This window comes from Manis pentadactyla, chromosome 2 (assembly GCF_030020395.1).
Source record: "Manis pentadactyla isolate mManPen7 chromosome 2, mManPen7.hap1, whole genome shotgun sequence".
In the NCBI taxonomy this organism is placed as follows: Eukaryota; Metazoa; Chordata; class Mammalia; order Pholidota; family Manidae; genus Manis; species Manis pentadactyla.
Genome location: NC_080020.1, coordinates 32,590,555 through 32,603,902, shown reverse-complemented (window position 1 = coordinate 32,603,902; position 13,348 = coordinate 32,590,555).

The window sequence follows — 13,348 nt, the reverse complement described above, 5'->3', positions numbered from 1 at the left end:
CAGAAGATTTCTCTCAGAACATGAGGGGGGAGGTTCTAAGCCTCACCTCTGTTGATCCCCAATTTCTCACCTGATGGTCCCCCTGCGACTGTGCCTGTCTTAGGTTGTTCCTCCCTTGAGGAATCTTACCTGTCTCTGGCTAACCAGTCATCTTATGGGGCCATACAGGGAAATGTGAAGTTGGTAAGTGAGAGGGAAGCCTTATTGTTTGAAAAGGTTAGCTTTTTACTTCTTTGCATATTTATGCCCTGTGGCTTCTATGCCCAGCATTTGTCTTGAGGTATCTTTACCACTTGGAAGAATTATGATACTCGGTAAATTTGATATGAGGCACGAATTCTATTTAAGGGTTGTAATTAGGAAGGAAGAAGAAAAGCTATAGAAGTAGCAGGCGGAAGAAAACATGGGAAGATTGATTATTTCTTTGATATATCTTCTTGTAGAGTAACTTCAGCATGTATAGGTTTTAAGCTACTACTTAAATTGCACACACACATTAACATAATAGGAGTATAGTTACATAACCAAAGCATATCTGTAATTACCAGCCATCTCCAGTGAAACCAAGAAAACCAGTTAGGCACCTTAGGCAATTGTGAAAACTTATCTATGATATGGTGGATATTGTCCAACTGAACTTGAACAGTCTGAGAGAAATCAGACAAATTAAAACAACCCATTCCTGGGGACTGTTCACATGCCATATGTTCTTTTAACAGTAAATAGTCTGTAGTTGTAAGACTTTGGAGCGCTACAATTTGCACTTCTCCAAATTCTTGGTTGAGTTCCAACAGTATAGATCCAGTCAAATTTGCTGTTTTACTGTATGCACAGGCCAGTTTAGATATCTCCTTCCTCATTCCCATGGCAAGTCCAGGAGCTGGTGGGATGGGTGCATCTACAGCTGTAGCAGTGCGTGGATCTTTGTTGGGGTTTTTTGATGATCATCTTCTGGCATGAGTCTTCCAGAGAGTGCTGATGTTGGAAGTTCTTTTTCATATCGTATCTTAGTTCATTTTCAGGGCACCCAATTAGGCTTTGATCCTCTGTATAAACGCAAACAGACCCTTTGCCTACACTTTTATATGCCCTTTATACCCTTGTGTAGGACTCGTTGGAGGTTACCACACAGGAACTGCCCTTTTTTTTTTTTTTTTTGCTTTGTTTTTGGTATCACTAATCTACACTTACATGACGAATATTATGTTTACTAGGCTCTCCCCTATACCAGGTCTCCCCTATAAACCCCTTTACAGTCACCGTCCATCAGCATAGCAAAATGTTCTAGAATCACTACTTGCCTTCTCTGTGTTGTACAGCCCTCCCTTTTCTCCTATCCCTCCATGCATGTTAATCTTAATACCCCCCTACTTCTCCCCCCCTTATCCCTCCCTACCCACCCATCCTCCCCAGTCCCTTTCCCTTTGGTACCTGTTAGTCCATTGTTGAGTTCTGTGATTCTGGTGCTGTTTTGTTCCTTCAGTTTTTCCTTTGTTCTTATATTCCACAGATAAGTGAAATCATTTGGTATTTCTCTTTCTCTGCTTGGCTTGTTTCACTGAGCATAATACCCTCCAGCTCCATCCATGTTGCTGCAAATGATTGGATTTGCCCTTTTCTTATGGCTGAGTAGTATTCCATTGTGTATATGTACCACCTCTTCTTTATCCATTCATCTATTGATGGACATTTAGGTTGCTTCCAATTCTTGGCTTTTGTAAATAGTGCTGCAATAAACATAGGGGTGCATCTGTCTTTCTCAAACTTGATTGCTGCATTCTTAGGGTAAATTCCTAGGAGTGCAATTCCTGGGTCAAATGGTAAGTCTGTTTTGAGCATTTTGATGTACCTCCATACTGCTTTCCACAATGGTTGAACTAACTTACATTCCCACCAGCAGTGTAGGAGGGTTCCCCTTTCTCCACAGCCTCGTCAACATTTGTTGTTGTTTGTCTTTTGGATGGCAGCCATCCTTACTGGTGTGAGGTGATACGTCATTGTAGTTTTAATTTGCATTTCTCTGATAATTAGCGATGTGGAGCATCTTTTCATGTGTCTGTTGGTCATCTGTATTTCTTTTTTGGAGAACTGTCTGTTCAGTTCCTCTGCCCATTTTTTAATTGGGTTATTTGTTTTTTGTTTGTTGAGGCGTGTGAGCTCCTTATATATTCTGGACGTCAAGCCTTTATCGGATGTGTCATTTTCAAATATATTCTCCCATACTGTAGGGATCCTTTTTGTTCTATTGATGGTGTCTTTTGCTGTGCAGAAGCTTTTCAGCTTAATATAGTCCCACTTACTCATTTTTGCTGTTGTTTTCCTTGCCCGGGGAGATATGTTCAAGAAGAGGTCACTCATGTTTACGTCTAAGAGGTTTTTGCCTATGTTTTCTTCCAAGAGTTTAATGGTTTCATGGCTTACATTCAGATCTTTGATCCATTTTGAGTTTACTTTTGTATATGGGGTTAGACAATGGTCCAGTTTCATTCTCCTACATGTAGCTGTCCAGTTTTGCCAGCACCACCTGTTGAAGAGACTGTCATTTTGCCATTGTATGTCCATGGCTCCTTTATCAAATATTAATTGACCATATATGTCTGGGTTAATGTCTGGATTCTCTAGTCTGTTCCATTGGTCTGTGGCTCTGCTCTTGTGCCAGTACCAAATTGTCTTGATTACTATGGCTTCATAGTAGAGCTTGAAGTTGGGGAGTGACATCCCCCCTACTTTATTCTTCTTTCTCAGGATTGCTTTGGCTATTCGGGGTCTTTGGTGTTTCCATATGAATTTTTGAATTATTTGTTCCAGTTCATTGAAGAATGTTGCTGGTAGTTTCATAGGGATTGCATCAAATCTGTATATTGCTTTGGGCAGGATGGCCATTTTAACGATATTAATTCTTCCTAGCCACGAGCATGGGATGAGTTTCCATCTGTTAGTGTCCCCTTTAATTTCTCTTAAGAGTGACTTGTAGTTTTCAGAGTATAAGTCTTTCACTTCTTTGGTTAGGTTTATTCCTAGGTATTTTATTTTTTTTGATGCAATTGTGAATGGAGTTGTTTTCCTGATTTCTCTTTCTGTTGGTTCATTGTTAGTATATAGGAAAGCCACAGATTTCTGTGTGTTGATTTTGTATCCTGCAACTTTGCTGTATTCTGATATCAGTTCTAGTAGTTTTGGGGTGGAGTCTTTAGGGTTTTTTATGTACAGTATCATGTCATCTGCAAATAGTGACAGTTTAACTTCTTCTTTACCAATCTGGATTCCTTGTATTTCTTTATTTTGTCTGATTGCCATGGCTAGGACCTCCAGTACTATGTTAAATAACAGTGGGGAGAGTGGGCATCCCTGTCTAGTTCCCGATCTCAGAGGAAATGCTTTCAGCTTCTTGCTGTTCAATATAATGTTGGCTGTGGGTTTATCATAGATGGCCTTTATTATGTTGAGGTAATTGCCCTCTATTCCCATTTTGCTGAGAGTTTTTAACATGAATGGATGTTGAACTTTGTCAAATGCTTTTTCAGCATCTATGGAGATGATCATGTGGTTTTTGTCTTTCTTTTTGTTGATGTGGTGGATGATGTTGATGGACTTTCGAATGTTGTGCCATCCTTGCATCCCTGGGATGAATCCCACTTGGTCATGGTGTATGATCCTCTTGATGTATTTTTGAATTCGGTTTGCTAGTATTTTGTTGAGTATTTTTGCATCTACGTTCATCAGGGATATTGGTCTGTAGTTTTCTTTTTTGGTGGGGTCTTTGCCTGGTTTTGGTATTAGGGTGATGTTAGCTTCATATTATGAGTTTGGGAGTATCCCCTCCTCCTCTATTTTTTGGAAAACTTTAAGGAGAATGGGTATTATGTCTTCCCTGTATGTCTGATAAAATTCCGAGGTAAATCCATCTGGCCCGGGGGTTTTGTTCTTTGGTAGTTTTTTGATTACCGCTTCAATTTCGTTGCTGGTAATTGGTCTGTTTAGATTTCCTGTTTCTTCCTGGGTCAATCTTGGAAGGTTATATTTTTCTAGGAAGTTGTCCATTTCTCCTAGGTTTCCCAGCTTGTTAGCATATAGGTTTCCATAGTATTCTCCAATAATTCTTTGCATTTCCGTGGGGTCCGTCGTGATTTTTCCTTTCTCGTTTCTGATACTGTTGATTTGTGTTGAGTCTCTTTTCTTCTTAATAAGTCTGGCTGGAGGCTTATCTATTTTGTTTATTTTCTCGAAGAACCAGCTCTTGGTTTCATTGATTTTTGCTATTGTTTTATTCTTCTCAATTTTATTTATTTCTTCTCTGATCTTTATTATGTCCCTCCTTCTGCTGACCTTAGGCCTCATCTGTTCTTCTTTTTCCAATTTTGATAATTGTGACATTAGACCATTCATTTGGGATTGCTCTTCCTTTTTTAAATATGCTTGGATTTCTATATACTTTCCTCTTAAGACTGCTTTTGCTGTGTCCCACAGAAGTTGGGGCTTAGTGTTGTTGTCATTTGTTTCCATATATTGCTGGATCTCCATTTTGATTTGGTCATTGATCCATTGATTATTTAGGAGCGTGTTGTTAAGCCTCCATGTGTTTGTGAGCCTCTTTGCTTTCTTTGTACAGTTTATTTCTAGTTTTATGCCTTTGTGGTCTGAAAAGTTGGTTGGTAGGATTTCAATCTTTTGGAATTTTCTGAGGCTCTTTTTGTGGCCTAGTATGTGGTCTATTCTGGAGAATGTTCCATGTGCACTTGAGAAGAATGTATATCCCGCTGCTTTTGGATGTAGAGTTCAATAGATGTCTATTAGGTCCATCTGCTCTACTGTGTTGTTCAGTGCTTCCGTGTCCTTACTTATTTTCTGCCCAGTGGATCTATCCTTTGGGGTGAGTGGTGTGTTGAAGTCTCCTAGAATGAATGCATTGCAGTCTATTTCCCCCTTTAGTTCTGTTAGTATTTGTTTCACATATGCTGGTGCTCCTGTGTTGGGTGCATATATATTTAGAATGGTGATATCCTCTTGTTGGACTGAGCCCTTTATCATTATGTAGTGTCCTTCTTTATCTCTTGTTACTTTCTTTGTTTTGAAGTCTATTTTGTCTGATATTAGTACTGCAACCCCTGCTTTCTTCTCACTGTTGTTTGCTTGAAATATGTTTTTCCATCCCTTGACTTTTAGTCTGTACATGTCTTTGGGTTTGAGGTGAGTTTCTTGTAAGCAGCATATAGATGGGTCTTGCTTTTTTATCCATTCTGTTACTCTGTGTCTTTTGATTGGTGCATTCAACCCATTAACATTTAGGGTGACTATTGAAAGATATGTACTTATTGCCATTGCAGGCTTTAAATTCGTGGTTACCAAAGGTTCAAGGTTAGCCTCTTTAGTATCTTACTGCCTAACTTAGCTCGCTTATTGAGCTGTTATATACACTGTCTGGAGATTCTTTTCTTCTCTCCCTTCTTGTTCCTCCTCCTCGATTCTTCATATGTTGGGTGTTTTGTGCTGTGCTCTTTCTAGGAGTGCTCCCATCTAGAGCAGTCCCTGTAAGATGTTCTGTAGAGGTGGTTTGTGGGAAGCAAATTCCCTCAGCTTTTGTTTGTCTGGGAATTGTTTAATCCCACCGTCATCTTTGAATGATAGTCGTGCTGGATACAGTATCCTTGGTTCAAGGCCCTTCTGTTTCATTGTATTAAATATATCATGCCATTCTCTTCTGGCCTGTAGGGTTTCTGTTGAGAAATCTGACGTTAGCCTGATGGGTTTCCCTTTATAGGTGACCTTTTTCTCTCTAGCTGCCTTTAACACTCTTTCCTTGTCCTTGATCTTTGCCATTTTAATTATTATGTGTCTTGGTGTTGCCCTTCTTGGATCCTTTCTGTTGGGGGTTCTGTGTATTTCCGTGGTCTGTTCGATTACTTCCTCCCCCAGTGTGGGGAAGTTTTCAGCAATTATTTCTTCTAAGATACTTTCCATCTCTTTTCCTCTCTCTTCTTCTTCTGGGACCCCTATAATACGGATATTGTTCCTTTTGGATTGGTCACACAGTTCTCTTAATATTGTTTCATTCCTGGAGATCCTTTTGTCTCTCTCTATGTCAGCTTCTATGCGTTCCTGTTCTCTGATTTCAATTCCATCAATGGCCTCTTGCATTCTATCCATTCTGCTTATAAACCCTTCCAGAGTTTGTTTCATTTCTGCGATCTCCTTTCTGGCATCTGTGATCTCTTTCCGGACTTCATCCCATTTTTCTTGCGTATTTCTCTGCATCTCTGTCAGCATGTTTATGATTCTTATTTTGAATTCTTTGTCAGGAAGACTGGTTAGGTCTGTCTCCTTTTCTGGTGTTGTCTCTGTGATCTTTGTCTGCCTGTAGCTTTGCCTTTTCATGGTGATAGGAATAGTCTGCAGAACTGGGACGAGTGACGGCTGGAAGAACTTCCCTTCTTGTTGGTTTGTGGCCCTCCTCTCCTGGGAGAACAGCGGCCTCTAGTGGCTTGTGCTGCGCAGCTGCCACCAGACAGGGTTTCTGCTTCCTGCCCGGCTGCTATGGAGTTAATCTCCGCTGTTGCTGTGGGCGTGGCCCGGCTCGGGCAGCTACTCCAAAGTGGTGGCGTCGCGTTGTAGCAGGAGCTGCTGGGAGGCTATTTATCTCCGCAAGGGGCCTCCCTGCTCCCTGCAGCCCAGGGGTTTGGGTGCCCAGAGATCCCGGATTCCCTACCTCTGGATTAAGTGACCCGCCCTGCCCCTTTAAGACTTCCAAAAAGCACCCGCCAAAACAAAACAACGACCACCAAAAAAAAAAAAAAAAAAAAAAAAATTTTTTTAATTTAAAAAAAAAAAAAAAGGTGGTTGTTCGTTTTTCTTTATTCTCCAGTGCCAGCCTCAGGCCTCTGCTCACCGGTCTTTCTGCCCTGTTTCCCTAGTATTGGGGTCCCTATCCCTTTAAGACTTCCAAATAGCACTCGCCAAAACAAAACAGCAAAAAAGCAAAAAAAAAAAAAAAATGGTCGCGCGCTTTTCTTATGTCCTCTGTCGCCCAGCCTCCAGTGCCTGCTCACTGTTCTTGCTGCCCTGTTTTCCCAGTATCGAGGGCCCTGCACTCTGGCCCGGATGGCGGGGGCTGGGTGTTCGGCAGCCCTGGGCTCCGTCTCCCTCCCGCTCTGCCTGCTCTTCTCCCGCCGGGAGCTGGGGGGAGGGGCGCTCGGCTCCCGCGGGGCCGGGGCTTGTATCTTACCCCCTTCGCGAGGCGCTGGGTTCTCTCAGGTGCGGATGTGGTCTGGATATTGTCCTGTGTCCTCTGGTCTTTATTCCAGGAAGGGTTGTCTTTGTTATATTTTCATAGATATATGTGGTTTTGGGAGGAGATATTCGCTGCTCTACTCACGCCGCCATCTTCCGCCCCTCCCCTCAAACATTTTCTTAAAACGCCTTAAAATAAATCTGAGTATCTTGGTTCTAAATTTCTTTTCACAACAAATTATACTCTTTGTAATGAGTTAGAAAAACACAGAAAAGCCTCATAGCCTATCACCTGAAGGCATGATCCTTCTATAACTTTTTCTGTGCAAATACAGTTCTGCATAATCTTGTTCTAATTATCAGTAGATTTATTGTTATTTTCTGTTTATAAGAGAAATAATGATTATTGTAAAAATTCATAGTAGTGGACATCATAAAAAATATAAATAATTGTAATTCAGTCATTCAGAATTAATCATAGTTCATTAATCATTCTGGTTCATAAATTTTTGCAGACTTTCCACATGTATACTCACGTAGTTATAAAAATGAAATCATAAAGGGACTTAAGATACAACCCCCTTTAGACTCTTTCTTTTTATGTAGTATGTCATAAACGCTTTTCTATGACACTAGGTTTTCCTCTATAACATGATTTTTTAAAAACTTTTTATTATGAAAATGTCAAACTATATAAAACTTCTATACCTATCACCCACATTTACCAATTTTATACTTCCAACTTCCTACACTCAATGGAATTTTTAAAAGCAAATTGCAAAATTTTATCACTTTAGTACATATCTCTACATAAACATTTCAGTATATATCTCTAAAAGATTAGGATTCTTAAAAAGTAACCAAAAATTACAGTCATTCATTAGTATCATCAAATATAACCAGTGTTCAACTTTCCCAATTGTTTCACAAATAATTTTTTGTTGTTGTTGTTGCAATTAAGATGTTCAAATCAGGATTCAAGCAAAATCTACTCATTACATTTGGTTCAGACATATCCTGTCTCTTTCTCTATATGTTCCTATTTGGTCTTTTTTCTTTTTTTTTAGTATTATTTGTTGTTAAAGAAGAAATTAGGTTTGTTTTGTAGAGTACTTACATTCTGAATTTTGCTGACTGCATCCAGTTGATGTTATTTAACATGTTCCTCTGTCCCCTAAATTTCCTGTAAATTGGCAGTTAGATGTAGAGGTTTGATTAGAGCGTTTCCTAGGTGGTAGGTTATACTTCCACCAGGAAGCGCTAGTCTAGAATACAACTTTTAATGGTTTACTTGTATAGATAGATACTAAAGTCTTTTTATCCAATCCCTTACTATGGGAATTTAAATTGTTTCTGACATGCATTGTGATTACCAACACTTAGACAACATGTTTATAGAAAAAACAAATTCTTTTTTTAGAATAGATTACTATAAGTAAATGAAGAGCCAGAGCTCAAAAAGTATGACCTCTGAAAAAATTCCAAGGAGTTAAACTTTCTAAGAGGCTCTCGTGGTTACTCTGAGGTAGGCCAGAGCATGAAGGCTGGTTGGGTCTGAGGATTAATGAGAGGATATTTCACCCTAGTGAGATTGCTCTCACTTTGATTTACTGTGTCCTATGCCAGCCAGCAGGGAAACATCTTCACATAGAATCAGGGGTCCGTGATGGCAGATGCAGCTGCCCTTCACCCCCATGCCAGGGCTTCCTTCTTTGCAGGGAGGGTTCCACACATCTTAGGCATAGCATGCAGAGGATCCCGTTATAGACTCATTCCTTGGGATCATTTGTTAGGTATATAATGCCCAGATTCTGAGTTCTATGACTATCTGTGACCCCACAGATACTTAGCTTAGTTCCTCCCACATGATTACTTATCTGCCATTGGGCCTGGTCAGGGTGTCAGTATAGCAGGCTGGCCCAAGTCTCCTCCACAACTTTTGATGGGAATCAAGATGTTTGAATCATTCCAAAATCCCTAGAAGCTGAATTCTTCACTAGAAGTTCAAGTAGCCCCTTCTCCACTCTGGTTTGAAGGAAGAGGGAAGGAGGTGAAACCTCTCCTACCTCCAGCCTGGGTGTTGCACTCTGTCATGTAATGATGCAAGCCTGTGACAGGCGAGGCTAAGGCAGATCAACTCCTGGCTCCCCTTGGCCTGAGAAGAAAGTCCACAGCACTGACGAATACAGAAGCATTTCTCATTTGCAAATTATCTTACTGGGAAGGCAATGTGACCCAACAGGTGCCTTTATGGAGCCGGGTAGAAGCAACTTGAGCACAGGTCCTATGCTTTCGGTGCCCCAGTCTTGAGCAGGACTATACCTTGCAAGAAAAGGGCAGATGTCAAAAAAGATTTGGAAGTAGGAAAAGATGCATAATATAAATGAAAATGATAATAGAGGTTACTAACTCAGAATACTGAATTCTGCTGCCCTGAGCAACTCTGGAGTCAGCCTTTGTAACAGTCCAGCCTTGGTTAGCTTATCAATCCTGGACGAATGAAAGCCCCAGGATCTACCCACTCCATCAAAAACAAGTCTGAACAAGCCTGGCACTGTCCATCAGATAACGAGGCGTTTTGATGGTTCAGTTCTGACCACCAGCCAAATGTAAGTTGAGGTCTCCAAGTCATCCATCATGCTTTAGCCATGCGTGAGGTTAATGCTCTGTCTTTTAGAAGCACACAAAGGACCATTTGAGTAGGAAAGTCCCACAAATCCTGCTGAAACACACAGCCCACATTCGAATCATCTTTCTGAACAGAGTCTTGGTTTGGAAGGCACAGCTGTTGCTGAGATCCCTGAATACAGCCTGCTGTTCTCTGTGGGCGCTAGGGTAGATTAGCATGGTTAACTTGAGATGCATTAAAGCCCTCTGGACTGCTCCTTCCTCCAAATAGCCAAGCTGGTGAGGGCCAGATGCTGATGTTTGCTGAAGTATCCATGTCTACTTGACAGTGGGCAAAACTGGGTGCTAGCTGAAATTGTTGTGTGACTTTCAGAACGTCAACAACCCTCTAGGGGGCCTGGTTCCATTGAGTCAAGACAGGAATAGGCTCTACTTCATACTGCAAAGTGTCCTTGGGAACAAACACTCATCACCTCTGCATTCTGGGAGGATGATGATTAGGAGACGTGGACTCTCTGACTCAACCCCCAGAAGTGTGGATTTTAGAGAATTCCATGAAACATGAGACAAAGACCAAGGACAAAGTTGGAGTCAGGTTTATGCCTCTAGCAGCTGTGGTTTTCACATTGTTTCAGATTGAAGAGCTTGAAACAACAGCTGCAGATTTATTCCTTGATCTTGGGATGGGAAGCAATGGGTGCAAATACAATGGAGACACAAATGCCATGACTATTTTTTTCCTTTAATAAATCCCAAGTCATGTGTGGATTTTGTGAAATAAATTGGAAAATAAGTGCTCTGGTACAACCTAACCAAAATGAATACATGGAGTTATGTATCCCCAACCCCTGTGGCTTTCCAAATTCAGATTAATATTTTTGCTTGAGAATGACCCAGACTCATAGACTTCTGAGAGACCTGACAGCATCTGGTCTATGCATAGGAGCTGCATGGTCCACCTTGTCATTTCTCATTCTCATGCCCATGACAGGCATTGTTGGTTACCGAGCTCTAGCCACCTTTAAGACCTTCCTTCTCATCTCAGTGATCCAGGCCCTCTCTAGCGATCATATGGAGTTGATACTTAAGATAAAAATTATTTGCCATCCCTGATCTAGCCAAACTCATGCATTTCACAGACCGAAGACTGAAGACCAGGAAGGGGAAGAACCTGCTCAAAGTCACGCAGTGAATCAGTGTATTTGTGGAAAGCTAAATAAAGGGCTTGAAATTCTCAGATATGTTAAGCAAATAGTGGGTCACTGCTTACTTATCTATTGTTTGTGCTTTGTTTTTTCTTTCTGTCTTCTAGATTGATCCAAATGTTTTCCGATTTTTTTTCCCAATTAAAAAGCAAAACATCTCTATAGAAATACAAATAGTGAAACAAGAAACTCCACTGAAAACACTGCCCACACATAAAACCATTGTGTTCAAGGTCTATACACCTTTTCTCTATATATGTATACAGACATCTACATATCTGAATTTTTATATAGGAGTAAACTAGGTTTCCTTTTCAGAGTTCCTGATCACAAGAAATTCTTAATAAAAACACTACTTCAGGTCATGCCTTTGAAATGGACCCATATTATACATATTGTTTTGTGATCTGCTTTGTGTAAATGTTCATTAGTTGTAATGTCTAAATATGCACTGAGTTTCTGTTGTTAAACATTTAGACTGTTACCAAAATTTTGCTCCACTAGGTAATATCCAGGCTGAAACTTTGCTCTCAGGTTTAATTGTTTTCTTCAAGGGCAAACAATTTTGAAGGCTTCTGACACACATGGACAAATTGCTCTCCAGCAGAGCCCAAAGCAGGGGGCTGGTAGTTTCTGAAAGACTGAAGTCAAGTTTTTTAGCTTCACCAAAACAAGCTCTCATTATTTGTGGTTCTTTTATTCTCTCATATACTTTGTGTACCCAGATAGAGTGTAGAATTCCTAAAGGCAAAACAACCCTCTTGTAGTCCCCTTGGTGAGAGGCATGACTGAACAGATAATAATAATAACGAATTAACATTTACTGAACATTTACTAAGTGCCAGATACCAGGCATTAGCTCATAGGGTTCACAACAACCCATTTTGTAGGAAAAGCTCAGAAAGGTTGAGCAACTTGCCTGATGACACACAGGGAACCAATCCCAGGTAAGTGGGACAAGAGCCTACATACCAGCCCCTTTGCCCTGTTGCCACCATGTAGTCACTACAAATACATATCTGTACATTGTTGATTAATTGATTATTTTCCTTTGGTAGGACAGACCTGAGCAACCAGAAGGGAGAAGCCATAAACATGGGCTGAAAGTGCTCTCTTAGTTCTCCCCCTCAGTCCTTCCTGGAATAGCCCCAGTGGATTTCAGCAACGTTAAGCTGGGTTTAAGAGTATGACCCGAGGTAGTATTTTTATTAAGGATTTCTTATGACTGAGAACTCTAAGGAGGCACTCGAATTATCCCATATAAAAATACAGCCATCTAAGATTATCGGTGGCATTTCCTTTTTATAATGTTTGGCACTAATAATAGCCCCAAACTCCTCAATCCAACTTTCCAGCTATTTAAAAGAACAGTGCATATGAGCATGTCTGAACGCTTGTGACTAGAAGGATTTGTTCCATTCAGTGTTTCATGCGGCTTCCCTGAAGGACGTGAAGGGCTCAGGAGCGGACGGCCGCTCAGAGGCTCCGTGCTGCCCAGGGAACTGGTGAGGCGCCCTGGCAGCTGAGTGGGAGCCAGAGAGGGGAGCCTAAGGAAGTGAGGAGGCGGTGTGACGCAGGAGGAGGAGAGCGACCAGGAGGGTTCTTTTACGGAGAACTCAGAATTAAGTCAGAATTAAGTCTGCCCTAGGCCCCAGGCCCCCTTCTCCATATTGTTGTCCTTTGGGCAGCCCTGTTGACAGGGAACCTGAGGGGGCACTGCGCCTTCCAAGAGCATGAAAGATGCTGGTGAAGTGGACAGTGATTTTATAGACTAACTTGCTCCTTGCTCCCTGGCGGTTTCCTGCCCTTGTCTCCTCCCATGTCTTCCACAGCATGTGTGCCCGTGGAGGCCCTCTCCCTGCCGCAGCACCTGTGGGACGATTCACCATGTTTCAAGGCAACTTTCTAAAAAAAAAAATAGTGATAATTTTTGGATGCATAATTCAAATATAATAATATGGACCAATTTTAAGTTTACATACAGCTGGGCAAATTTTGACAAATGTGTGTACCCACACAACCACCACCACAATCAAGATTTAGAACACTTTCATTACCTTGAAACATCCTTCCCTGCCCCTTCCAACCACCTCTCCCCGCCCAGCCCCAAATCCTTCACCCCACGGATACACTTCCTGTCAGTACAGCTTATGTAACTGCCTTTTCAAGAATTTCATATACATTGAATTATAGAGTATATTTAGTATATTCATACTCTGTGAATTATAGAGATTTTTTGTTTCTGCCTTCCTTAACTCCCCATAAAGTTTCTGAGAGTCATCGTTGTTTTT